General features: G+C 40.2%; 1 protein-coding gene across 1 annotated transcript in view; it reads left to right on the forward strand.

Moving 5' to 3' along the window:
• LOC117262836 (LHFPL tetraspan subfamily member 3 protein-like) overlaps positions 1-27,393 on the forward strand; it is a 45,564-nt gene that overhangs the window by 1,896 nt on the left and 16,275 nt on the right. The window lies entirely within an intron of this gene.

A 27,393-nucleotide genomic window follows, 5' to 3' on the forward strand; every position in this document is an offset into this window, starting at 1 on the left:
GAGCCTATCCCAGCTGACAGTGGGTAAGAGACGGGGTACACCCTGGACAGGTTGCCAGACTATCACAAACCATTCACAACTTAAACGCTGACACGATGTAAGATTTCACTTTATTGTAAGAAAAATAACGCAGAAATACAACTACACAAGATAACATTCAACTGAACAACAAAACACACACTACAAGAGCCACAAATCACATCAGACATTATGAAAAGTGGATGCAGTGCAAGAAATAACTGTTAGCTGCTGCCTTGTGTTTGCATTGTCATGGAAAACTGCTCTGTAAAACACTCAGTCACAGAATCAATAGACACACAAAACACCATTAGACTTCAAGTGAAATTATTGTAATTACCAGGAGACAAAAACAGACCTTGCACATAGAAAAGTCTCCAACAAGGTTTTTTTTTCCAGAGACAAAGAAAGTCATGGTGATTGGTTGTCTGCCAAAAGACAGACTTCCATCCAATCCAAAAAAGCCTTGCCAAATCATACCATTATGTTATGATCACACGTTTGTTTTAACTCAGCTAAACCTGAGGTCCTTACTTCCTGAAGGACAGATACAAACCTTAGTTCTGTTTCTCTCAATTGTCCAAACTCAGTACAGCAGAATGAAAAGTCACAATATCTGAAACTGATGAACTTTCACATTTTATAATAGCTTGCTTCCTCATTGAAATGATAACTGCATGTGTTTAATCATCACCTTACCCTTACAAAACGTGTATCAGAAAACCTGGTGGTCAATTTGGAAGTGACAGCAGGCTCCAATTAGGAACCTCCGATCAGACTACATAGGCCTGATACCATGGATGGATTACTCCACAGGTCCCTGGCCTTCCAGACAACATGTCACTCAAATTACCAACCAGAGAGAGGCTCAAAATTACCAAAAAGAGACACTAAAAGGCCACAAAGAGATGAAAGGGAACTCCAAAGAGGCACCGAATAATGACAAAAATGGGGAAAACAACCTCAAAGAGACAAAAGAGAGCAAAAAAAAAAACTACAAAATTACCTCAAAGAGACAGAAAACCATGAAGGATGCACAGCAACTAAAGAAAGATGCAAAACAGCAACAAAAAAAGAGGCAAAACCACCTCAAAGTCTGTGTCTTGCTCCTGTGTAGGAGAAGTAGTGGGGCCTTTTGCACAGCTGTGCCCAGGGGCCCATTGTCTGATAATCCGCCCATGCCTGATACCAACCTTAATAAGTGGATCAGATACTGGCAATGATGTAACCAATCCAGTGCTTTGTCAGTATCATCAAATTGTTTCCTCTATCATTCATCCAGTCGTGGCACTTTTCAGTGATCCCACAGTCTTTGGTCTGACGTTACCTCACATAAAAGTGATCCCAATGAGTTCCACACAGTGAAGTATACAGTGAGTTAAGTTATGGGACTCGGTGTCAAGAAAGAAAAAGTTGGATTGGTGCATTTTTAGTTTGAGTTGTGTGTTCTCTAATTTTCTCGGTAGCAGTCCATTTGTTTATATTAGGAGCATGCATTGTGCCTGAAGCCAGTCTTTGCTTTATATAACAATATAGAGACATTGGTACATTGATGATTATACATCAATGTGGCTCTTTGTTTCCATCCTAACCCTTTCTCTTAATATATCACCCCAACAAAAGTGCACATGTATGCAGCTGAAACTTCTGAAAAGTGCACATCTCTTTGCATAATTGGTCAAAAATTATGGTTGAATGTGACTGGATAATATCATGCAGTATTTGCAAATGAGATTGCATGATCACATAAAATAGATTCATAAATGAAATACATAATAATGCTGGTATTATAGCATCTAAAGTCTTATTCCCCGTGCACAAAAAACACTAACATCTGGCTTTTTAATGTAACGGGAAAGGTTACAATCAGCATTCACACCTGGGTCAAATGACTTTGCAGTAGTTATGGGAATTTATTGACTTTGGCTCTGATCAGCATTGATGGAAACACAACAATCCTTTACTGGCGAGATGCAATGGTGCATCACAAAAAAATACCATCCATCTCAACCCAAGCGGTGCTTAAACATCACTCCAAATTAGTCTGCACTGAGTTTGAAAGAGAAACTAAATAAGTAAGAGATATATAAAAAGAAGTAAACACCACAAAGTTTCCACAGTGTTTTATGCTGCTACTGTTCTCTGACCTGCTCTCTAGTCAAACGTGACACACCAAAAACAAACAAACAAACAAACAAAAAAATCCCCCACACAGAAAGGCGTGCTTGTCTGCTGCAGAGCCATGTACACAGCTGTTGTCTACTAGCAATGAGAAAGGAGTTTATCGCCTATTTTCGGCATGTTTCCCTTGTTTAAAAGATCCAGGTACACGTGCTAATTTTGGTGAAAAAGGGGTATCAGAGCATAGCCTCAATCAAGGGTGTAGGTTTCATTTCAGCACTGGTGAAGGTACATATGGTTTGGGGGGTCCTCCACTGGCAAATTGGGCCTTTTCTGCATCAGTGTATGGTATTAATGTCTTTAATTCTGTCAGAGTAAAAGTTCTCTGCTACTTTCATGTTTTTATTCAGGGGGGCAAATGTATGTTCTAAATATCGAGGGGAGTGTGTCCCCTGTGTCCAACCTTAAATGTACACCTATTGCTACAGCGCAGCCAAATCAAATGTCTTTTTGTACGACCAGCAGTTTATCTTCTGCCAACAGGTGTGTGAGTGTTTGTGTGGTCGAGTCGGGGGTGTTGAGGGGTGTTTGAATGTTATCGGGGTCAGTAGTTCAGCTGCTGGCAGCTTTTTGTCACTGTAACTGTGAGCTAATGTCATCCAGTGTGAGCCGAGGCCTCCATCATCTGAAAGAGGTCCAAACGTTGCCAAACATCAGTCTGCTCAGTTGAACCCAGTGGTCGAAGCAGCTGGCTTCCTGTTCGCAAAAAAAAAAAAAAAAAAAACAGAATTGGGGGGGGTGATTTGGAACAGCTCCAGCTCAGTGTGTTATGTTGGGCTGAATTAATGCAATAAGCCTGTTTAATGAGGAGACCGCCGGGCTTTGTGCTTCTGCAGCTAGGAGATGAAAGAGAAAGCCAAGAGGAGAGACCCTGACCACGGCAAGCTGGCACTGGGACGCCTAATGAGGAAGCCTGGCTGCTTAGCACTGTCAAACTTCATTACGCTTAGCTGAAGTTTAAACTCACGCTGCCTTCGCTTACTAGCCCCATGGAGGACAGGTGGCCCACTGGCATCTGTAATGGGCCCCTTACTGTCAGCTGATGTTTTGATGAGGAGGTACAAATCATCAATATGATAGTGATAAATGGCAGGCCAGAATCTGTGTGTGCAAGGGAAAGCAAAGGAGTGAGAGATGATTGCCTTATTTCTGCATTGCTCTCCTCTGTTTATCCTCTATCTCCACATCTCATGCCAGTAATGCTTCTTTTGTTTTTTCATTGTCAGTCTATATTTTATATTTATATCCCTGCCTTTGTTGCAGAATTATATGGCGTGAAAAAACAGCACATAACACCACGCCTCATTGAGTAAAAGGGCAATTCATACACACTAACTCAATATCAAGGTCACACTGTATGTGTTGGCCACGTATATGTAATTTAAGTGATATACTGTACGCCACACTGGCAGCAGCTTCCACAAATCCCCTTGGGCTGAGGTCGGGAGGTTGTGAATAAACACTTAACAACATATAACAAATTCACACCGTCACACGGAGCTCGGCTCGAGCAAGTCAGCCGGTGTGAGCATGCACAGCCATCTCCAGGAAGAGTTTTCTGTGAAGCCCAGGTTATAAGACAAAAACAAAAAAAGCTGAATATTTGATGAGAAAGCAAACCACCAGGACACATTAGAAGTCTCAAAATGTCTACCACAGCCAAACAAAGTTGAGTGCAGAGATGCTACTGCTTCCATCCTGCCCTAGCTGGACTCGTATCCTTCTTTTACCTCACCAGAGCTATTTCTGTCCGTGCATCTGCTCAAGTCCACGGCATGCAGATGTAAGTGTGTGCTTTTCTGTCCACCGAGCTGAGCACAGCAAGATGCATGATGCACAAGCTTCTTTACCTTATCACTTTCTGTTACCTCCACACAATTTCACCCTTCTGTGCATCTCAGCTTGTCTCACCTGCTCATTTTGACCTCGCCGTATCTCCAATTCCACTCTCTTTTCATACCTTTTCTTTTCCTCAGCTCGCCTCTCCCCTCTCCCCGTCTTTTCTCTTTGTAACCTTGTTCCACTGCTGCCCATTCCTCTCTCCATCTTCCCTGTCCTGTAACTGCAGTCCTTCAGGGTCTGCACGCCAATTAACTAAGAAGACTGTGAGGTCAATGATAATTACTTCACCGTTTTATTACCCCGTCTACGCACTCTGTTATGTCAGCTGCCAGCCCTTTTCTATATTTGATTAGGTTTTTGTTTCTCCTCAAAAACACATGAGTCATACCTGTGAATAAGCAAGACGTAAGCTTTGTAAAGTCAGCAGAACAAATGTGTAGCATGAGGGTGGCTTCTCTGGAAAGATAGAGACTGGTTTTTAAAGAACTGCGTTTGCTTAGAGGTCAGATGTCTATTTTTCCCTCTTTATGTTTTGCTCTGTTCTGTTAGTGTGGGCCTGCTTGTGTGAATGTTGTTGTTGTTTCACTGAAATAAAACATTTCTTTAGAATTGACAGAGAAGCAAATTGTCAAAATGACATTCTGAAGCATCCTCTGAATCTTTGTTGATGTCTTTGGTTAACACTTCAGGAATGCCGTTTCAGATCGTGCACAAGCCTCGGCTTCTGCAGCATTTGCAGGGTTTCCTCTGATAATAAGCCACGGTAAAATTAAACATATGAACATCTGTCTGATGAGATACTCTTGGCAATATGATTATGTAAATATGATTGCACAAGGAAAGAACTATTGCTGACTTTACACTCTAATTAAAAAACAGCAGGGCCACACATGGAGAACTTTAATTTTCTCGCTAAAAACCAACAGATCTTTTTCAAGAAGTAAAAATTATTTAGTGCCCCATATAGCACAAATAACAATTTGCCTCAGGGGGCATTGCAGGATATGACACCCTCTGTCCTTGGGCCCGCGCAGTAAGGAAAAACTCCCCCCCCAAAAAACCCTTTAACAGCAAGAATAAATAAAAATGGAGGGAAATCTCAAGAAGAGCAACTGAGGAAGGATCTCTCTCCAAGGAAAGACAGACGAGTCTACTTCTGATGGCTGTTTAATCCACAACTGACCGTAGTTTCTGTTATGCCGCTTGACATACAGTGTACATATATGTAGGGGGCACAAGCTACATGAGATGGCATGGGGTAGAGCAGACACAAAAATTCTAAAATAGACTTTTCTTCATGGTGTGAGGGTTTCATGCTTTATTTCTTTGTATAATCATACAAGATTGAAAAGTTTAGTCAAATAACTGACAGTTTGTTTGTCAGACTGTAGTGAAAATTGGAATTTTGTCCAAGGTGACGTCCTCAAATTACTTGTTTACTCTCTTTAAGACAAAGAGAAAGAAGCAAATCCTCAAAACTTAGAAGCTGAAGTTACAGAATGTTGGGTACTGATGCTTAGAAATTACTTTAATGACTTTAACAATTCTTAAAATATTCAAAACAGTATTTTCCATCAAACAACTGACTTTTGTTTGACTTAATTAGACCAGTAATCACGGGTCTGATCTTACTACTGCAACGTATCCTTGTACGACGGTTTGTATGTTATCTAACAAACTAGCACCCCTCGAGTGATGTTATGCACTGAAAGTAAAGTTACTTCATTCACGTCAAATTATGTAGGTTGGGTTTATGAAAACAATGGAGATGATGTACCTTGAAAGTAACTCAGAGTTCACTTGGTTTCACACAGTCAGAACACTGGTCTCCTGGGGGAAAGTCCTGTGTTGTTTGACCCACCCACCTCCACAACCTTTACACAGACTTACTTCTTCACTCCTGCCAACGCATTGGTCCTGTGATTGTAGCCTTTCCACTTCTGTGGCTAATACACAAATTACTGGCTCATGATTACTTTGGTTACATGCAAATTGTGTTGCATTTCTTTTCGTATACATATATGTAACAGTGCATGATGGCAGCCTGACTATAGACCTTAGAGTAATATGGGATCTCATTTATAAATGTCATGTATGCACAAAACGAAGTCTGAAAGAGGTATACAGCACTTCCCATGCAAAAGTCTCCATGTATAAAAACAAACTTGATAGCTGAACTTTGACCCATGCATAGGAACATTTTGGAGAAAGGAAATTGGCGATGCAGATGGTGAGGTGGAAGCCTGATTGTAGAAACTGTTGAATAATTTTTGGCACACGCCATTTTTGGTTTTTGTTCATATGTACATTTTTAGTATGGATCCTACGCACTGTTGTATAAATGAGATCCCTGGTGAATGGAGCTGCTAGGCTGCTACATACTGTACATTCAAACTGCATGTATACAGTAAGAAGGGCACTTGTGGCAGTCCGTCCCTTTGTAAATAAAGAAAAAGTATTCCACTATATATTCTTTTTATTGTATTTCTATGAAATATTTAAGTGACTATTATGCATCTGAGTGCCTTCAGTTTAAGTCTAAGATAAAGGTGGATAAAGATCAAACAAAAAAGATCAACGCATCAAAACTTTAAACCTGTATTGCCTGACAGACGTGAGAAAGGAAGATAAAGGGGAAACAGAGATGAAAATACAGGGAAAAAGGAACTGGGAGATAACATATGTGAGAGTAGTATGAGGTCTGAGGACAGGCGGACAGACAACAAATCAGATACCAGGGCTCAGAGCAGACGTGCTGAGTCTTTGGGTCACCTCCTTCTTTGTCTCTATTTGTCGTTATCTGTGTGTCTGTGTGGCTGGCTCTCACTCCCTTGGTCCATTAGCTCTGTTGAGAGGCTTGTTCTGAAAGGAGCATTACAGCCTAGTTGATGCAGAGGTGGAGCTCGGCGGGAGAGCAGCCGTCACAGAGCTGCACTTTTCACTGCAGCAGCACCAGACCTGTGTGCTCCAGCTCTCCAGAGTTAATGCTGTAAATGAGCACTTTTATCCTGATACCTATCAGGCTTTTAAAAGCAGATTAGTGCTTGACTGAGGAAAAGGCTGATTCTGCTGAAGTTGCATGTTGCTTTGCTTTCTGTGTGTATATGGGGTTGTGCTTCACATTCAGCTTTTTTGGAAGACAAAATAGATGCACATCCTTTGTTTGCATGCCTACATGACCAGCTGTGCCCAGGGCTTGATTTACTTTAATGGCCACATGCATTTTTGTTGACTCACAGCTTGCTCAAGTCGCCAGTCCCCAACAACATTATATTACAGCAAAAATTTGCATATAAATTAAACACATTCCTATTTAAATGCACAAAAGAGTTGACTTTAATTTGACAAAGTGCTGTGAAGAGTTGTCCATAATTGCCTTGATCCCAAAGTAGTAAACAAAGCAATGTTTTGCCAAAAAAGTCGCTATATTAACTTTTGGCACATGAGAGTTTTTTCATCTAAGACTGACTTTCGCAGCTTTTTTGTCATTCATCCCTGATCGACCTTCTGCATCTTAACTACACTGCATTCATTCACTCAAACACTGCACTCATTCACTCAAAGCGACACATCAAAGCTGTACCTCCACTGTGTTTACCCTGAAGATTTTAGTTCACGTTGCACTGCTCCATCAGTGCCAGTGAATTATTATTTATCCATACTCCAGTTCACTTCAATTTGGGCTGACTTTGTGAAGCACTTTCAAGGACAAAACTAATGCGCTGAGGAAAAATTCTTGTGTTTTTGAGTTTTTACAAAATGCCACCACATCTCCACTACTCCTACTTAAAGCTGCCGAATGAATATTCATAATATTCATCATTTTAGAGAGCAGTATAATGGGAATAATGTCAAGTGGATGAATAATGGGAGAAATAAATTAGTGACTGATCAACACTGTCAACTGGCATTTTCCACTTTACATTTTTTTTAGGCCTACCACTTTCTAAATTTACCCCCTGATCTGATCAATAAATTACCTGTGGCACGTCAAAATAACTTCATGAGTGTGTGCCGGGGGTGTGTTCAGGGCTTGGCTGTTGGGTGATAGCCACGGGTCTTTTTACTGCCAAAATATTTCATATGAATATGAATTATGAGCTCATACAACCAATGAATCTGTTGTGGCAAATGTACCTATCCCCACCCTCTTACTCACACACGAGCATCTGACGCACACATACGCTTACAGTGTTGCCAACTTGCTGGACTTAGTGACTTTTCAGACCTTCTTTATTTCTTCTTTATATCTAAAATGTGATAGTGGCAAAAAAATCTACTAATATAACACAATTTCACATTTTACAGGGTTGCAAATATGTTGTCACACTGTCCCCACAAAACTTGAGAAAATAAGAAATAATAATAGAGATAACATACTGTAAAGCCTCAAAGTCACTCCTTCATGAAAAATAGTTTTGCCCTGACTTTACACTTTAATTTCACAACAGTCATAAATTGACATGTTAATAAAAATATATATCTAACCTGTGTTAATGTGATTAAGAAAGTTAAGGTCAATTAAGCCTCCTCCTTTCGTCCTGGTTTTGCCAAACCAAAGATTGTACTGCAGTGGTGTTGTACTGGACTGAATTATATTGAGAGGTGTTTCTGTTTTTCCCAATGCATTTGCAGTCATGAATGCAGTCCAGTAGGCCGATAAGGGCCCTGACACACCATGCCGACAATCAGCTGTTGGTCATTGTCGGGCCATTGGTAAGCCTCAGATGCCCTAGTTTTTGTGGTGTGTCCTGCGATGTTGGCCCTTGTTGGCTTTTTAAAATGACTCAGCATGTTGAATCGGAGCCAGTCTGTGATTGAAATCGCGTTGTGTTGTCAATGTGCTAACTGGCTAATTAGCATCTTAAATCCATCCTGTCCGTCTTCTGGTTTCCCTTTCTGAATGATGAATACAGTCTATGGTGGCCCGCTGCTATGGAGATTTATTTCCTCTCATGCAGGTGCAGAACGTACGTGCTAGTTGGCCGTTGGCTGTAGTCTTTGCGGTGTGTTCAGGTGGAATATTTTGGCTGAGACACAACAACACAAGATGACAGTCCGCCTTTGTCATCACTAGTTCTTTGATGTCAATTTGGTGTGTCTGGGGCTTAAAACAATCGCTAACTACAACACAGGTGTAGATTTTGGGGGGGATGCAGGGGAAACAACCACCTCAATATTTAGAACATGTGCATTTACACATATAGCCCCAGACTCATTTAAAGGTTTTAGGGCTAAGCCCCGGATCTCCACTGACCCTAAAACTGTCCCTCGCATGGACCTCCGTTATCTACAATCTGTGTACTCTGAATTCATCCAATTGTATGAATGTGTAGTTGACTAACCTGAAACCTTCACAAACGCTACACTGGAACGTCCGAACTGCAGCCTGTGACAGGAGGTTAATCTTACCTTGGACCTTTTTGTTATTTTACAGCAGTGTGTGACAGTTTGGGGGCTGGCGGCTACCATCATCATGTTAGAAACAGTCTGATGTGTCCAGTCACTCGTGCTGCTGCAGCTACAGAACAAGGAGTAATGTCTCTCTACAGCACATCAACTCAGATACCCAGTGGGGCAGATTTGTGTAACGCCAAGATAGTGAAACAACACAGGAGAGTGCTGTCTGCTGTTATAACAGCACGGTGCATCAGTGCTTTTAACTATGAAATACCAGTAAAAAAAAAAAAAGAAGGTTTCTGTGCCTCTTTGTGTCCAAGAGAATGAGAAAGTGGGCTCACATTGATGTAAGAGGCACAGCAAACAAGACCTGAGAGAATCTGAAGCAACAGAAATACGAATCCTCCACAGAGTTGCTCTCAAATCCTAAATAGGCTTCAGACATCTTTGGCTGAAATCCACGCCGGTCGAGGCAGTCAGGTGGTAAAGAGAGGTGATGACAGCCGGTTCAGGATAATTGCAGAGCCGATCTGTATTCTCAGCGGGTCTTTCGGGAGCAGCGCTGAAACAGAATGTGCTGACCCACGACCTTTTTTCAATCAAATCAACTGGATGCACAACACTGCCCTGTGCACTAATCCACATGTGGCACCTTCGTAGCAGGCGGCTCAACATCCAAGTACGAGATAGGAATGATCTCTAGAGAACAAACTCATCGCCGTGACTCTCCTTCGCTCTTTTTCTGTCCACGTCTTCCAACCTGTCTCTCTTATTTCAACTGTTTTCATTTACAATCACCTAACGAAGAACAATCCCTCTTGCTTGCTCGTTTTCTTCCCGTCTATCCAGTTAATCTGTTTTCAAATCACCACTGCATTAACAACCTTCCACTCCTGCGTGTTTGTAATTAGAAACACATACAGCTATTTGAACCATCTAATTATAGCCAGCGGGAGGCACTGGGGAACAATGATGGTGGACAGCAGGAGGAGAGGATGGGTGATGGATATCTACACACACACCATCACATTACTTAGTAATTCACATGCATGTACTGTACATGTGTTTCTTTCCAGTAATTACCTCTTGGAAGAGAATCACAAGTGTGGCTACGTGCTGCATGTTCTCCATATTTGTTGACTAAATCCTTATTTGCGAATGTGTTAAGTTGGTTTTAATTTAAGAACCCCGAGATGTTTTTGGACATCAAACCAAATAAATCGAAGCTGATTAATTAGCCCGCAGAAACTGTGAGTTTGGGCATAGTGCTGTGGAATATAAACTCTAAACACCGGCCAAGCAACCACCATGAGTCCCCTGTGTTTTGTGTCCCTGTAGCCCTGCAGGGTGGAGACTATAGATTTGAGTTAATCCCTGTGATCTCAGAAGTGGCCTGGCTCAAGCCACAGCTCAAGCTGGGGAGGGAGGCGGCTGATTTATTCCACAGGGGGAGGGATGAGGTGGGACAGCAAGGACAGTGTGACCCATGAAAAATACTTTCTGTGCTCTACGGACAGTGAAGAACTTGCTGGTGTATGATGTGTGTAGGTGCACAGTGGAAACGTATGTACAGTTATGAGGCACTTGTTTCCATTTTCATTTATGGTGATTGATTTTTACTTCACTTCATTTCAGAGGGCAGCACATTTTTCATTTCTCTGCATTCGTTTAAAGTTCCAGTGTGTAGGATTGAGGGGGATATGTTGGCATAAATAGAATATTATAAGTGTGTTTTCTTTAGTGTATAATCACCTGAAAATAAGAGTCTTTGTGTTTTCATTACCTAAGAATGAGCTGTTTATATCTACATAGATAGTCCTCGTCCAGAGTCCACTATGTTTCTACAGTAGACAGGAAAGGACAAACAAAGCACTGGTTGTAGATAGGCCAATTCATGTTTTTGCATCAGCCACCATAGTTAACAGCCGCTCCGTGACAAGAGTATTAGAAAAACACAGATTAGTTTTAGTGTTTTAACTGGTTTTTGGAGAGCAGGAGACATCTGTGGATAATTCGGCTCCTGGTAAAAACCTCATGAAAGTCTGGATCACACATTAGCAGGTGCTGGGCTGGTGGGCCATCTGTGATGCGCCAAACAGCATCAGAGAAACATTAATATGTAAGGTGAAATTGCTTCATTCAATGTTTTTACTGGTTTAAATCACCTCGCCTTCTTGTTGAGACCTCTGTGGATAATTTGGCTCCTGGTAAAAACCTCCTGAGCAATGAGTACTGAAGAAATTCTAATCAGGAGAAGTTCCAGCTGGTTGCAATCTTCCATCCTCACCACTAGATGCCACTAAACCCCCCTAAATCTTACACACTGGACCTTTAACACAAGTATAGTTACTAGTAATTTTTCAGATGAGGATTTTACATACAAAACATGACCAGTATATAAAACAATTTAAACTAACTACAACATTAAAATACTGCTTACATAATAATACATACATAATAATGATCCAATAATATGACACTAACAGGGGCCATAATGAGTACTTTTGTCACTCTAAGTAAATTTTGTTTGTTTCTACTAATGAACTAACTAATACACTTTTATTTAAATAAACATTTGTAATGGAGTATTTTAAATAAGGAATGGTTGCTTTTATTTCACAAATTTGAATATCTTTTTCTACAGCAATACATGAAAAAGTACAATTAGTGATCAAGGAAGTATTCAGATCCTTTACTAAAGTAAAAGTACTTACACCACCCTGTAAAATACTAGCATTAATCCTTGAAAATAGTACTTAGTAAAAGTATTTAAGTGCAATCAGGGAAATGTATTTAAGTATTAAGAGTAAAAGTAATCAAAGCAGAACATTTTTAATCAATTTAATAAAACAAAATAATTAAAACAATTTAAAAAAACAGCAGGTCCTAGTAGAAGTGGGAAACATAAAATGCTTTTGCACGAAAAATGACCTAAAGTATATCAAAGTATTAGCCAATTCATTTTCTCATCCATCAAAAAACAATTTCAGTTGCACTTTTATATTTTCATGTGTGTGCAAACATTGTAATTTGTAAAGTGACTAAACTAAATAATTATAGTGGAGTAAATAGTACAATATTTCCCTCTGTGTACTGAAGTAGAAGTAGGGAGTGGCATGAGATTAGAATAATAATAACTATAATAATAATAATCTTTATTTATAAAGCGCTTTTCAAAACAGACTTAGACATGAAAACAATAACTTTTAAAAGAACTGATTAAAAACCCTTTGGTATAAAAACTAAGGAAATGGAAGACAGTTTAAATGAACTAAAAACGCAAGTAAAATCAAAAAAGGCTCTCTAATAAAAGTATGCTTTAAGAAAGGATTTAAAAGAGATCACCTTTACTCAAGTAAAGTAAAAGTATTTGTACTTAAGTACAGGACTTCATTAAATGTAGTTAGTTACATTCCACCATTGACTATGATACATTATTAAACGTGCAATATGTAATTTTCCGTCGCTAGGGGTCTCAAACCAAAACAATAACAGAAGACGGAGTTGGATGACGTCACGAAGTAGCGTGGGATCATGGGAGTTGTAGACATATAACAGATACAGATCTGACGTTCCTCACTCCGTGAAACCGAAACCGACCGTGGCAGTTTGTTTGGCAGAGCGAGCTTCAGCAGCAGAGAAATGCTCATGTTTACCGGGACAGCTTCGGTGTCAGAAGGTGCAGCAACCATCAATGCATAATCGTGATCCATGACGAGTTAGCTTAACCTAGCAACAGTAACATTCATTCTCTGACGTCTCATCCGGTCTGCTTCTTCTTCTTCTCCTTCATTTAATGGCTATGGTAACTGGAGTTACGTCACCATTGACATGCGACCTAATGACACAGTCCGTAACTTTTATTAATATTTCATATTTATCTGGGTTTGAAAAATTGTTGGAAACATTTCTTCTATTGGTTTAGTCATTTTTAGACATTTTTATGTGGAAAAACTACATGTTATACCTTTAATTTCTGTCAGCTACAGTAGCCAGTCTGGCCCCTAAGCACTCTTATGTTAGACAGCGTTGGCTGGAGGGAGCACTTATGAACATTTTCATTTTAATTATTATTTTTAAAATTTGTTATTTTTACTGTTATAAACATAATTTGACTCCACCATAGGTTGGTGCTCTGCTGCAGCCCTTCAGTCTGTCCCGGGTGAGTTCTCCTTATGTTAACTGTTGGCTGGCAGAGCACTGCCTAAGCCGTGGCTGTTTGCCTCCATCGTCCCTGAATCAGTGGCCAAGTCGGTATTTTCACAGAGAATTCAAAAGGTCTCTTTTGATCCCCATTGCCCTTGCCAATAATCTTTATCCTCTGTGGAGGTACAGGCTGCATCTGGACCTGTTACATAAACCCTCCACCCCAGCCTGCTCACTGCGGTTTACGCTGCACTCCTCCCTCCAGTCCTCTCCCCCTCCCTCCACCCTCTAACTCTGCATCCCCACCTCTGCTTCAACCTCAAGTGCTACATTTATTAAAGAGGCACATGTCTCACTCTTGTGTCGACCTTATATCACTTGAGTGGAGTCACTTGGTAATTTCAGAGCACACCGTGTCCCTCCTACTGCATGTCCCGCTTCACCTGAAGGCATTCGCAGCCTGTTCTCCTCTCTAACACCTACTTTAATCAATGTCTAATAATGAGGCGCCGTCTCATCGGATGATGTGTGTGGACATTAAGAGTCGGAGCACACACACTGTCTGAACATACACCATTTAGCCATTTGAAAAAAAGCTTTTAAAGACGAGAGGGCATTGATCATTTACTCCAAGGAGACAGTGAGGTAGACAGATGTAGATAGATAGGTTAGCTGAAAGGGATAGTTCAGATCTTCTCAAGTGTGGTTGTTTGAGGTACTGATCCATAGTCAATGTATAACCTACAGTAGATGACAGTCAGCTCGCCCTGAGTTTGGAGAAGCAGGCAGGAGTACTGCCCAAGAGGCTAAGCAATGTACTGCTGAAGACGGGCAGAAACAAAACATATTTTAGCTGCCTGAAGAAATAATCAGTAGCAGTTTAAGTGTATGCTATATTGAAAATGTTTTCACAGCTTTACCTCACCGCAGACAGATGTCTCTGACTGTTAACGTTTCAGTTCCCCATCTATGCTCTCATCAAGGCCACCAGACTCCACTGAGAAAAACAGTCATTTTAGCTTGCTGAACACAGGAGTTGCTGGTCTACAGCTGCATCAATTTGTTAGTAAGTTTGTGTTATTGTGTTACTTTATTGAATCTGAACTAAACCTTTTAAAACCAAAGTCACACATTTACACAAACACACTAACAGATCGAGGCAACTGTAGACAAGTAGCTTCAGTGTTCAGTGATGTTAAATCACTGTTTTTCTTAATGGAGTCTGGCTTTAAAGGAAGCAGTATAATGGCTTAAGTTTCTGTGCTGTCTGACTGCAAGGTGAAACTGATATAAATGTTTTTAGGTGGCTAAAATACATTTCACTGCTGCCCCCATCCACAGCAGTACATTGCTTAGCTTCTGTGTCAGTACTCCTGTCTCCTTCTCCAAACTGGGGCGTGCCGACCGCTCTACGAACTCTTCGTTTAATGTCATATTGACCAAATCACTGTGGCGTTACGCTAACATCACACCTGAGTTTACAACTGGCAATTGATTTGAATGTAAAATTAGCGAACTTGTTTATTTCTGATCTGTCACTTTCAGCCATAACTGTAACGTTTATATGTATATATATATATATATATATATATATATATATATATATATATATATATATAGTAAAACATGATGGTGTGACCTATCTGACTTGTCTGCTTTGCTTATTTTATGTACTGTGTTGCATTGCTAGTGTAACAGACTGTTCTATATTGAGTTGCTGTAGGACAGAGGAAGTTTTGGGGTGACGTTCGGCTGTTTTAGAGGGCTCATGCATGTGTGGGAGTTTTGGAGTGAAGAAAATAAATGGGCAGTGGTTGCTTTTGGAGCTGTTACACCGTCTTCCACCCTGTTTAATGTTATATAAATTATTCAGGTATGTAAAACCAAGACACGTGGCTACACTAGGACTTAATAAACCAAATTTACAACAGTGCACATATTTTAGCCATCAAAAAGTCCCATGCAAAAAAAATCGATATCAGTTTAAGTGTACACTATATATGTGTAACTGTTTCTTCACTTTACCTCACATATTAACCAATAGAGGCAGCAGTTGACCAGCTGTATTCTGCGAAGTAAAATAATTTATGGTGGCTTTGAATTAACAATTTCCCCATCGAAAAAGGCTGTGTAACAGCAGGTAAAGCAATAGAGATATTCTAAATATGGCGTACACTTAAACTGATTATGATTTTTTTAAGTGGGCCTTTTTTAGGTGGCTAAAAACAAACCAATTGTGGCAGCGTTTGCTCAGTGCCGTTTTACCTGCTTATTCTAAATAAACTGTGAAGAAAAGATTTTCACGTTTGTCCCCAAATCTCAGATACTGTTGGTTCTCCTAACACTGCTTTCTTGGAGGTCATGTTACGGCTCCTGATGCCATTGTCATTTCCTGTTCAGACTGCTTTATATTAAATGGCATTACAGATGTATCTTAGCAATTAGTGTACACATTACTAAGACATAAATTAGGTTTTAAGGTTGTTTAAACCTGTTTTAGTAAATCAAGAATTTGAAAAATGCTAATGCTGTAGCAAAGTTTCTTCCTCAGTCTCTTTTTTGGGATTCACACATCAGGCTTGTTCTGAAGCTGAACTCAAAACTACATTTCTAAAGCTCTCCTTCTTGTTGAGTTTTATTCCCCATTGTAAAAGTCAGAGCGCTTCCTGCAGCCTACAGGTACGCTATGATATGCAATATGTTCATGTGGGAAGATTATTTGCAGCATTGCAAGATGGTTAAAAAGTTTTCTTCCAAGACTTGCCCTGGTGCAGAACAGAGATGATTTGATGTAATAAGCCATTTCTTGCTACGTCTAATCTTTTGAATTGAATTGATAGGTAAGCTGTGGGCATTATGTGCTCGTTGTGCAGAACATTGCTGAAGATGTTGATGGGGCGGGATACAGAGGAAGCCTGGAAGCTCCTTGCTCCCCTCCAGCAACCACCGAGTTTTGCCAGCAACTGAAGCAGAAATAGATTTGGACTGTAGACAGCTCATCTCAAGAAGCATGTTCATCATCTTCCAGGGGAGATAGTTGGAATCAGTTTTAAAAGTTTCTCTTGCTCCACTTTCCACTGTATCCCTGACACTTCGGAAATATACATGTTTTTTGGAGAACTGTCTTAAATTTGTGTCCAACCAGCTGTCTAAACGAATGTCTGTGCTGCGTGAAACTATACATTTCTAACTTCTGTATTTCTTATTATTTTCCTCTTATAGCCACAGAAAACTGACACATATTATAACACAATAGACTGCTTTTATAAAAGCACCAACCCCACATATATAACCCTCTTCCTTTGTTCTCTTCTGACCCCATAAACCGGAGCCACGAAGCAGACTTAAGTGGTGACACATTTTCACACTCCATTTCCTCCCACTATATAGATCATACACTCTTAATTGCCCCATTTATCTGGATGCAATTATGGCATATCATTGTCATAGTCTTAGGCCATCGCTCTTTGGCGCTCATTGTCTCATCGTCAGAGCCAGAGAGAAGTCTGGATTGTCCAGCATGAAGAGGGAGGGGGTTGATGCTGCCCGCACTTCATTAGAGCCTGGACTGAGAGATTAGATTAATTAGTCTTATTCTACACCCTCATCATTCGGCTACATGAGGCTCACAGACGTAGCGTTGTAGGTGAAGTGGGGACTGTATCTTCATTACTCAGTTAGTATGATAATTATGTGAGGAAGACCAATCAGAGACCAGGACATGCACATAATTATGAACATAATGCATAGCCTGGAAAATGCAAACAAAGGAATACCAGAAATAACTGGGGGGATCCTGCAGAGCGTGAAGCATGTGGAGTTGAGGATCAAACCATGAGGACAGGCTCCCTTGGTAGCAGAGCAAGATGAAAGAATTCAGACTTTCAAAGGCTCAAATTACGAATTAAAATCCTTTTGCATAGTGGCTGCTAACCTCATTCAATCCCAGAAAACACAGCATGACACTTCTAACCTGACAATATTGTCCACGTTGCTCCTGATGGATGTGCAAGTGCCATGCATGGCAGCTCTGCTGTCAGCAATGTGTCAGTGTGTGTGTGTGTGTGAGTGGGTGAATGCAACACATTCTTACTCACTCCCAAATCATCAAACACCAACACTTGGTCAGTGGATTTGCGCATCAGACAGTGACGTTATAGGTGCCCCTCTAGCGTCAGTTTTGGACGCATGAGAAGCAGATGAAAAAGCTCTTCCTTAAAATTAGTTTTTGGGCTATGAAAATGCAGTCCTGATTATTTTTACCACTGTTCATTCAGTAAAGACACCATCTAACTAACCATTATATAATGGTACAATCCAGCAGGTACCACGACCAAAATTCAAAACACAGGAATAGAACCTGCAATCACTCCTAAATTGACTTGAAGGCAAGGCAGCTTTACTTGTATAGCACATTTCGTACACAAGGGCAATTCAAATAGTTTTACAGAGCAAAAAAAGAGAAGAGTAAAAAGAAAAAAGAAAATTATATATAATGTAAAATTAATTACTAAATGATTTGCAATAAAAAAATAAAACAAAAATAAGAAATCACCATTAAAAATAGCAAAAGTGCCGACAAGAGGTGCAAAGATAAAAAAGATTATTAAAAATGATTTAAAACTGAGTTTAAAAATAAGGTTGCAGTCATTACAGAGTGATGTAGGTGGTGTAAAAAAGGAATATTTTTAGCTTTGATGTGAAAGTAGTCAGAGTTGGGGCTTGTCTGACATCATCCAGGAAGTTATCCCAGGTTTGTGCTGCATGATAACAAAACCCTGCTTCACCATGTTTTGCTCTGACTCTTGACACATGTCCTCAGGGTCCTAGAAGGTTCATGGTATGTTCAGGTTCAGGTATGTCACAAGCATATCAGAGATATATTTGGGTGATGAGCGTCAGAGTGATTTATACACAAGCAGCAAGATTTTGAAATCAATGCTCTGAGTGACAGGTGACCAGTGTAAGGATTTTAGAAGTGGAATAATGTGGTCATATTTCCTGTTTTTTTTTTTAAGATATTTTTTTGGGCATTTTTTGCCTTTAATCAACAGGACAGTGAAGCGTGAAGGAGGGAGAGAGAGGGAGAGATATGCAGCAAAGGGCCACAGGCTGGATTCGAACCCGGGCCGCTGCAGCAACAGCCTTGTACATGGGGCGCCTGCTCTACCACTAAGCCACCGACGCCCCATAGTTCCTGGTTTTTGTCAGGACCCTGGTCATTTAATACACAGACTCACAGCAGGGAAAAAACTGTGCTTACAGAATTCTGACAAGCTCAGCGATATGAGATACTAAAGATTTTTAATTCTAAAACACAGAGGTAAAACTGTTGATTTGCAATTAAGATAAGTTTTAATACAGTGTGTTAATACTCCTGAACATGCTCAAAAAATATGAAGAACAGAAAAAATAAAGTTACAAATACACATCCTGAGGCTCTGCTGCAGGGACTCGCTCAACAGAAGCTGTTTAAAATGAAGAAAAGAATGTGTTATTTTTCTGCCCACACAAAACTCATATTAGTTTGTTCCTCCAGTGACCAGACTGTTTCTTTAGGTGTTGGCTGTGTGCAAATACTCTCGCACATGCTCGAGAACTGGAGAGGTGCCACCAAAAATAAAAAGAAGAACTTTTGCAGTAGTGAAATCAAAGTACTGTTAAATAAACTTATACAAAGTAAATGTGATTTTGCAGAGCATCAGTACTGGCAGAAAAATAAAAAACCCAGATGCTGTAAATGCCGTGTCAGCAGAGGGACACACAGTAACTAAGATTTTAAGACTTTTTATGTCCATCAAATTAAAAACTGTTTCCATGCCTTGGAAAATTTGCTCTCGACCACTCGACCACCCTAAGAGAAGAGCAAAAAAAAGACAGAAAACACTGGTGAATCCCAGATATCAATGGGTACCAATGAAATGAGAATAAAATGTGGATAAAAACAAAAATAAGATGATGTTTGTTCATGTTTTGTTTGTTCATGAGGCCCACTGTTAGAGAGAGATGAGCCACAGTTAAAATTTAGCCTGCTTTATTTTTCCCCAGTCATTAAATGTTAGTATAATGCAGTCGTGAGCAGGCAGTGTTTTAAAAACCCTTACTTATTGGTGAATTCATGTGCTTTCAGAAACCTCCAACATCCAGTATGCTTTGAAAAAAAAGCTCTGCAGAAATGTAAAATGCACACAGATTGTCGTCAAACCGTTAAAACATGCACAAGCAACCATGTGGTCCCTGAAACTTTAGGCTATTTTGCTCTCTCCCACAGTGTGGTGTTTGGGCTGCTTGTCTCCAGTCTCAGCAACGTGAGTCATCTGAGCACCCAGCCACACGGTCACACTGTGCCTCAGCACTGGCAGGAGTCTCACTCTGCCTGCAGCTCAATGCTGAGAACAGCAACGCGAACAACAAATGTCAGGGATGAACCATGTCTTTAGGGGTAGCAGATCGCATTACTAACCAATGAAGAACAATCGCAAGCTGTTATTCTGTTCTGTTTGGATGTGAGTAATAATGTTACTGTCTTTTTGTGTCTCATAAAAGATGCATAAAAGACCGCGCACGGAACACTTTGAACTGAGGACTGTGCCCACATTCAGGTCACTATTTCACCTGTGGGAGTGTAGCATTAGCTATTATATTAAAGCAAAGCTACCTATGCATATTCATGGGGAGCCCCACTGGGATAAACACTCAAAGCTGTTCCCAGAGTGTCTGTGCCGATTTCATTTTTTCGAGCTGACTTTTAGTTTTTACCTTAAATGCCACTCTGCCAGCCGTGGGCTCATTCGCCAGAGAGGCTTACAGTTCAGTAAACACACTCTTTTATTCACCAGCACCAAGATGTGTCACTATGAGAAGTGACAAATGATGCTCAGCACTTAAGCCGCCGTGTATATTTTACACAAAGAGCGGCATGTTTACCGGCATACATGTCTGTGCATGTGTGTGTTTGCGGTAGGAGAGGATCCATATGCAGTGTGAGATAGAGCAGTTTGGGATGATGTGTGTATGCATAATTCAGTTTGTCACAGCCAGGGAGGAGAAAATGGGATCCACAAAGGACTGTGGGAGTTTAAAAAATGTGAATCCCTTTTCATGGCTGCTTAGATGTTCTGCAGATGTGTAAGTGATGGAGGGAACTGTGTATTTCCATCTGCCACCCAGTGCAATCGATGACATGCCGAAACACTGAAAGCACGCTCAGACATGCAGCTGCATTGACAGTGTAATAGTAAAACATGAGCCAGATGCTATGGCGGTAGATTAAACCGGAGTCTTTGAATGCAATATACAGCATATGAGATTTATTTTTCTTTGTCTGCAGAGAAGACACAAATCCAATCAAGCTGCTGCTTTGGAGGTCACATTGGACTTCTAGTCAACTACACTACTTGCAAATGACACACAGAGATTATCGGAGGCAATGGGATTCTGTCAGTATCGATGGGATTTACTTGTCTCTTTGGGCAAAAAAGAGCCAATGTGCTTCTGACAAATCTACTGCCATCACACCGCTCTGTACCATCTGCTGGCCTGCCCTCAGACTCTCCTGTGGAGCTGTTCGCACCTAATCTGCCCTACCTACGGTCTCTTACATAAGCTGCTGTTAGCCAACAAGCATTTCTCAGTCCAGGTTTGCGCTCACATGGTCCCAGGGAGAGACAGAGACAAACAGAGGGAGGTGTGTGGAAGAGACACAAAGGAGTAAATGCTGAGAATAGCTCCGCCCAGGGGCTCCAGCATATGGTTAGCCAGTGCTCATGACGTTAGCGTGGTGCTGGGTACTTGCTGGCGGCCACACACAGGGCTGAGGCATGGCACCCTGCATGGGCTCTGTCTCTCATCACCTCTCCTCTCCTCTCTCTCTCTCTCTCTCTCTCTCTCTCTCTCTCTCTCTCTCTCTCTCTCTCTCTGTCTCTGCCTCACCCTGCTTCATAATCTGTCTTTCCTCTCTCTGCGCCTGTCTGCAGCTCCTCTCCAGAGAGAGCAGGAGAGAGACGAGGAGAAGGGCAAAGCTGAAAGGGTAGGATAATGCCGTCAGTTAATATCTCGTCTCCGCTCCGACTGACAGCTGCATTCTGTCAGGTGTGCTGCTATTTCTGTTGCCAGGATTTGGAGAACGCCATTTATTAGTGCAGCATGAAGTTTTGCTCCGGTGCGGTGCGACTGGGTGAAGCCAGCAGATGTCAACTGATAATGAGATAATGTTTTTTTGGGAACACTTCACTTTAAGTCCCTATTTAGGATTCCTAAGCCGTATATAAACACTAAATAGACTCATTTTAACCTACTGTAATGTAGTTGTAAGCAGCTATAAGGTCATTTATTCAGTGTTTATTAAAATAGAGTATTTTAACTTCTCCTATAAGGAGACATATTTTATACAACTGTGTTTTACTATTGTTATTCATTTTGTGTTTATACACCAGCCTCCTTTTGTGAGTGTCCAGAGGAGGAGTTAAAGCTGTTGGCAATACATGAATTAACACTTATATCTGCGTACATCTCCATTAAGTGTTGTAAATCATTTATTAAGTCTCAAAAACTGCCCAAAAATGCTAAATATTGAGACTTAAAGTACAGTATTGGTGTTTTGGGCACTTACTGCAACTAACAATTATTTTCATTACTGTTTAATCCCTCGGTTACATTTTTTGGTAACACTTTACTTGAAGGTATCTACATAATAGTGACATGACACTGTCATAACTATGACATGAACCTGTCATGAACACTATGTACATGTCATAAACGTTTATGACTGCTGTCATTAAGTGTCATTCAGTTTTTGTAATGACAAGTTGACATTGTTTGGGTTGTCTTGATTATGACAACTTGACATTAATCAAAGTGACATTACCAGAAGTTATCTGTGTCATAACAACTTGACATTTCTTTTTGTGTTTATGACAAGTTGACATAATGATTATTATTGTTATGACAAAGACATTTTCGGGTAATGTCATCCTGGTTACTCTCAAGTTGTCATTATAAGGACATCCCAAACAATGCCAACTTGTCATGACAAAGACAACTTCTGGTAATGTCACTTTGATTAATGTCAAGGTGTCATAATCAAGACAACCCAAACAATGTCAACTTGTCATTACAAAAACTGAATGACACTTAATGACAGCAGTCATAAACGTTTATGACATGTACATAATGTTTATGACAGGTTCATGACAGTGTCATGTCACCCTTATGTAGATACCTTCAAGTAAAGTGTTACCCATTTTTTTAACTGTTCAGTCTACAAACAGGGCTGCAGCTGATGGTTACTTTCATTGTCGCAGCCCAGAGGTGGGTCGCAGGTCCTTTTTACATGGACCACAAATGACTCGCGGGATGTTAAATTTGTAAAATACAAACTTTATTTTGTATTTTTTGTACAGTGAATTTCCAGCACAGAGCTTTAATTTTCTAAGAGCTTTAATGCTATTTTCCTGCTGTAGAGTGAGTGACTAACATACAGCTACTTAACAGAGACAGCAAACTAGTTCGGTGACATGTTCAAATGCAAGTATGATGCTGAATGTATTAAACTGTGTGGACCTTGAACTAATGACTAAAGAGAAATCTGGACCCAGTGGCTGGACCAGTTGGGAACCACTGATCTATAAAATGTCAGAAAAGGCTGAAAAATGTTGATCAGTGTTTCCCAAAGCCTAAGATGACAAACTCAAATGTCTTGGTTTGTCCACAACCATAGATATTCACTTAATTGTCATAAAGGAGTAAAGAAATCAGAAAATATTCACATTTAAGAAGCTGGAATCAGAGAATATGACTTTTTTCTTCTTAAAAAATAACTGAAACCAATTAATCGATTATTAAATTAGTTGGTGATTATTTTAGTAATTGACAACTGATTGCTTAATCTTTGCATCTCTATTAAAAAAATAACAGAAAAGATATTGAATTTACAATAATCTAAAAGAAAATAAGCAAATTCTCACATTAAAGAAAATAGTGGATGATTAATTTTCTGTTGATCATTTAATTAATTAATTATTTCTAACTGGCACAAAGGACACGTGCATGACGCACATACATAGGCAACCAAAGTCAGGGGAATTAGTGAGTTCACATCACTGGAATTTAAAAAAAATATATATATATTACATATTAATTGTGTGATTAAGTGTTATAATTTACCTCAAGGGTATATTCGCTTTCCCTCATCTTGCGTCATGTTCTCTAATGTCAGTCACTGGTTTCCTACATTTATCAGAATGACTTGTAGGGCAGGCAACGAGCATACGAGCTAACCAGGCTTCTACTACTTACTCTGTTATATGATGAAGCTGTTTTTGATACAAAACCAATGGTTTTTAAAGAAGCCACACTTCTTGATTCAGGGGGACTAAAAACTACATGTTTTCTATATATATATATTTTTTAATTAACTCATGATGACAGAGGTGCAATGTCCCCCCACTCACAAGTATAAACCCCCTTGAATGAATGTACTACAAAGGCACAATATAGTGCACCACCACTGTGAGCACACACTAGCAGGTGCTGGGCTAGCAGCCACACAGCATCAGAGAAACACTGATTTGTAGCGGCAAACTTTTCTATTCACTGTTTCTACTGGTTTTAATCACCTAGTCATTTTGTTTCGGAGAGGAAGAGACCTCTGCGGATAATTCGGCCTCTGGCAAAAGCCTTGATGGGTTTCTTTGCTAGGGGCCCCCAGAGTCTAGGATCATCACTGTGCCACATTTGGCTTGTTATCTTTGTTAACAAGAAAAATACCAAGCAGAAAAACTGGCTCATCAATGCTGCTAATAATAAACTCACAGTGCTTTGTGTTTTTTGATGAATATGTACTCCAGTATTAATATTTAGCAAAAATTTGCATTTTGCTTCTGTGCTGATTTGTCTTCTTCCACTATCCTCTACAGTATGTCCCTGCAGACACTGGAATTAATGCACCAGAGCATATTTAATATATCATCTTAGATGTTGCTAATATATTCAGAATGTATGCAGAAAAGTCTTTTTAAATGTTTTAAATATTTAAATCCATATGAATGTCATGTTGCTTTGCCCACAAGATAATATTATATTAAAGGTTTTTTTTTTAATTCCTTCTGTAAGTGTGAAAGCCTCAAGTGAACCAGTCTTTCTTCCTTTGGTATTATTAGCATGGGTGTGCACTGTGAGGTTGTATAGTTCTGAATTTTGATGAAGCTCTACATTATGTAAGTTGATGCTGGAACAGGCCTGCTGGGTCCTGTTATGCGGTTGGTCGTGTTCTGTGGTTATGGATTAGCTGACTCCGGGCTTACTGTTACAGTGCACTGAGGGGACATGTGCTCCTCCTCTACCACAAGCTGTTTCTGGAAACAGGAGCGGCATATGTGGCACCCTCTGTTGGTATAATCCTGGCTGGTGCATCCCTCAGAGATGTTCATCTGCAGGAACAGGCTTTGGGATAGATATTTCATAGCATTCATTCCTGTGACAGATATTTTACTGCGCCTGTATTCCTTGTTCTCTTTTGGTCTCTGTCCCCTGATGCTATCAGCGTTTGTCGGTGCTCGCCTCTTTTATCCGTCTTTTTCCTGCACCCTCAGTCTCTTCCTCTCTCTCACCTGCTCTGGAGCTCTGCGCGCCTCTTCTCTCTCCTCCTGAGCCCGAATGTAATATTCATGATGGCGTTGAATCGAGCCAAAGGCGTGCAGGAGACACCCAGAAGGATCTGGAAAAGCTTTTGTTACCTTTGTAGTGAATGCATCATGAGGGAGAGAAAATAAATGTGTATTGACTTGCAGAATATCAAATGTTATTTGGGCTTCCTTTGCCCTCCCTCTGTTAAGTGAAAGCTGTTACATAAACCCCCGTGATATGCATAGCATTTATGCAGTGAGAAGCAGCCCGGCTGGTAGGATCTCTCTTGCTCCAGAGTGAAAAAAGTAATTCAGTGCACCACTGTTTATGATTGCATATTTCCCACACCCCCAATGGAGGAGCACTCAGAGAGATAAGAAAGATGGCTTCCCCCTCAGGTCACCTGATAACGTGACAGCTGACTGATGAGTTCAGCTTTTCAGCACGTCAGGATGGACAGCTCACTTTAAAAGAGCAGATTTCAAAGTCAGTTCTATTATTAATTTATGTCTGTAACAACCATTTTATAGTTTCAATTTCAAGTTCATACTATTTGTTGTTAGCTTGTTCCGGGCAGCATCAACAAATAAAGCACTGAGCCCATTTTTCCAAACTAAGTCTGAAGATGCTCGAGTTCTCACTGTTGTGAAAGCGTGCCCTCACCCTTCATTTGATTTGATGATCCACAAAAGAAAAACACTAATCCCCCAGATGACATGTTAAAGTGAGAATATTTATTTCCAAAATGGTCCTAAGATATTTAAAACGGTTATAAAGATAATAAATGATAATAAGATCAAGCTGAAAATCTCAGTTGGTGAACATAGTGGAGCATTTAGTTGCTAAAAGGACAAATATTTCTCTCTTGACTTGGTAGAGAACAAAAACAGAACTAAAAGCGAGTGAGTATTTATTTATTTATTTTTAGAGATTATTTTTTAGGGGGAATTTTTGCCTTTTATTGATAGGGATAACATGTAGCAAAGGGCCGCGGGTTGGTATCAAACCCTGGTTGCTGCAAAGGACTCGGGCAACATGAGGCACACACTCTACCGGGTGACCTAGAGGTCGCCCCAAAATGAGTGAAAATTTAATTTACATTCACCAGGTAGACAGAAGCACAACTACAAATGAATAATAATGTTGCTCCATAACTGCTGGATGTGTAAATAAACAATTTTACCAACCTGCTGTGACTACACATTTTGACAAATAAACACCTGTCTCAATTAGATGCCTGGTCTGGTTGCAAAACAGTTTTTTTATAGAAGCTTTAGGGTATTTCTGCTGCCCCCAAGTGGAAAGAAAGTTACTGCAGGTTTAAAGGCAGAAACGTCAGAATTGAACAATAGACTCTTAAGGCCAAAACTACATCGATGCAAACTCGACCAAAAAATTACTGAGCTGCCTAGCTACTGTTTGTTTTTGCTAACAGCTATGGTGATGTTTAAAGGGTCACTTGTATTTTCTAAACCTGGACTCTATATTCCCATGTTTTCTGTCTAAGTGATTAATGGGAACAAATTTCTTTTAAATTGGGCCAATACTTAGGGAGTGGGCTGCAGCTGGCAGCTAGGATACTGACTGCATTGTAACAACATCCACTAAAAGAGCTTGTTTTTGCCACTGACAGGCTCAGATTGTTATTGTAAGTGTCTGAAAACATTTTTGGAAAGGATCCCTACAGAGATAGATCTTTTTACTAAAGAGTAAGTTCCTGTTTGTTTAACCAGAAACAGCCCCGACATTGCTGTCGCCACAGCCACCAGACTCCATTTAAATAAACAGTCATTTTAGCCTGTAAAGAGACAGTTTATTTTCACATCCACCTGAGCAAATTAAGGGTTTGTTTCAACCAGACCAGAGTTGATCATTTTTGACACTGTAGAAGGACAAACCGAGACAGCTTTGTGAGATTTGTTTTGTTTCTGCTGACTTTGAATGAAGTGTGTTTTATGATGATAAAATCACCTTTAATTGAAATGCAGTCTGGTGGGTTTTGCGATAGCAGTTTTAGGCTGTTTCTAATTAAACAAAAAAAAGGACCTTACTCCTGACATAAAGGTCTGTCTCTGTAGGGATCTTTTTTGTAATGTTGTCAGACATTTAGAATAACAATCTGAGCCTATCAGTGGCAAAATAAACTGGGCTACTTCTTGTGAACGTGACGGTGGATGTGCC

This window comes from Epinephelus lanceolatus, chromosome 5 (assembly GCF_041903045.1).
Source record: "Epinephelus lanceolatus isolate andai-2023 chromosome 5, ASM4190304v1, whole genome shotgun sequence".
NCBI classification, from domain to species: Eukaryota; Metazoa; Chordata; class Actinopteri; order Perciformes; family Serranidae; genus Epinephelus; species Epinephelus lanceolatus.